This window comes from Cryptomeria japonica, chromosome 1 (genome assembly GCF_030272615.1).
Source record: "Cryptomeria japonica chromosome 1, Sugi_1.0, whole genome shotgun sequence".
Classification (NCBI taxonomy): domain Eukaryota; kingdom Viridiplantae; phylum Streptophyta; class Pinopsida; order Cupressales; family Cupressaceae; genus Cryptomeria; species Cryptomeria japonica.
The window spans coordinates 87,952,775-87,955,460 of NC_081405.1; positions in this window are offsets into that span (position 1 = coordinate 87,952,775).

Here is a 2,686-nt window from a genome sequence, read left to right on the forward strand (position 1 = left end):
TGTTCATAAGTGATCCATTCATTCCATTCACAAACAGTCTATAGCTTCTATTCATACCTTGATTGTTGTAGTTATTAGCTTTGTGTCCAAAACTCTTACAATTAAAGCTTTAGTATTTTGATTTATTTTGCGCTTGCATTCTATAGCCTTATGTACAAAAATTTCACAATAAAAAAAATAACTATTGAAATATGGGCACCTTTGAGCATTTGGTTGATGGACCAGAGGTCTACTTACAACAGGTTCTTGATTCCAGACCTTGTTCGCATCTTCAGGTTTATTTTTCAGATTCCACCTTGTCTTCTTTGCCTTTGCCTTTGTCATTCTAATTTAAAAATTCACCATATTGAAAACCTAATCCTTCTTTGTCTTTATGAGATTTTTGCATGGCCAACAATTTATCCAATAATGTACTTCTTTCAATGACTTTTGCCTCTGATTTCATCTTTATAATTTCTTTTTCCAACTTTCCATATTTTTCAATCTTTTGATTGATTGTATCCTTTAGACTTTCTTCCAATTTCTCGCTCCCTTCAATTTTGCATCTTTAGACTCAAAACAGTCTCATTTGCTTATTTCAACTCTTTGTTAACTTTTTGATGCCTTGCTTTGAACGTTGGATCTAATCTCTCATTTCTTGACACATTCATTCGCTTCCTTGATATTTTCTTTCAATTATTCATTCTCAGATTCCACACTCTCTAGATCTTCAAGGGTTGTCTTCAAATCTTCATCCAAATAGTATTCTCCTACCATATCCATAGGAGCCATATGTTCAAATAACTAAGATATTCCTCAAGCGCTTAAGCTAGCAACAAGGAACCAGGCTCCGATACCGATTGTTGAACATACCAAAATACAGAGAGGGGGAGTGAATTAGTATTCCCTTTTGAAATTAAAATTGAAAAATCTAAAACTTAGCTTATTATCAATTAACCTTAGCTCAAAATAAATGCATGCAACATCATTGAAATGCAAGAGATACATAACCATAAGAGAGACACTCAATTTTTATACATGGAAAACCCAAATGGGAAAAACCATGAAGAGGGTTAACTCTCAAGATTATATAACTAGTAATATGAGATTACAGGGCTCACTGTTGGAGGGCTCACTACCCAGAGGGATCATTGCCCAGAATACAAAGGCTTATTGTTGGAAGGCTCATTGCTAAGAAATAGAGACAAAAATGAACTGAGAAAATTGTATCTATATATGCATAGATTCAATTCTTGATAAGCTCAAATATCTAATCAACTGTTTTTAGCAGATCCAGTCAAGAATCTTTGAAACTCTAACACAATCCACCCGGTCCAATCCACTGTCACACTAATTCCTTTCTCCTTCAACATACAAACACACTCAACAACACAACACACAAACACTCTCACACACTCTTGCACACACATCATATACCTAGCAAACCATAACACACACACATATATATACTACCAATATATGCACCAAGTCAGCCTTAAGAACACTTCCCCCAAGAATACTTCTACATTGGTCTTCTACATGATTTCTTTCAAGAATATTCGAATAGTCAAATCACACACTACAAGTAATAGAGCAAAACAAGAACAAAAAACATTCAAGGTCGGCTAGACCCAGAATGATCATATCTTCAAACTTTTACAAGCATGTTTTTGAAGCACAAAATCATGATCCAACTTGACGTAAAGAAATTAAGACCATGAACAAAGTATTGCTAGAAGATCATCCTTAGAAACCAAAATGTGGAGGAATGAGGAGCACTCCAAACACTGTCAAACACCATCATTATCAAACACCATCATCATTGAATACACTTTTGGAGCACAACTTTCGGAGCACCAAAAACAGTTGTCACTATCGAATCCAAAACTTTGTCAATAGGTAAACATATCCACATATTATCAACATACATTTCCGGAGCAACATCCTTTTGAAAAACACATCTGTAACAATTGCAATATAAGCTTCTTGACATAACAAATGGGTTCTTCATCTTCGTACATACATACCTATCTTCCATTGTTTTGCAACACCTTCATGCATACATATCACTGATCTGCAACATCTTCACTCTGTACACTATATCCAGATGAATATGGATCACTAGGTTTGACATCAATGATAACCAAACATATATTTCTAACAATATCCAGACCTCCAAGACTTCAGATCATTGCTTTAATATCAACTATCACCTCTGTACTGCAATACCTTCTACTGTAGCAACTTCATTTGCATCATCATCTTTACATCAAGTCTCACATGCATATCATCTTTGCATTCCACACTTAATCTATGTCTCTATATCTTTTGTCTATCCTATATATGTACATATATACCAATCTAGAACAAAAACACTTTCACCAAGTTGACCAAAAGAAATATTGTAACATGCATGCACATATCTTATTCAAATTATACAATTGCACCAAAATATGAAACACATAGAACATAATACGGACCAAAACCAAAACTAGATATGCAACACCAGATCAAAAGGATACTTCACATGCCATCACCGGTCCAGAAATATATGTCACATCTAACTTTGATAGCATACCACAAACACATGAACCAATCATATTATTTCACAAATGCAAAAGCACAAAACCAATCATATCATTTGTACAATTGGACCAAAATATGAAACACATAGAATATAATCCGGACCAAAACCAAAACCAAATAT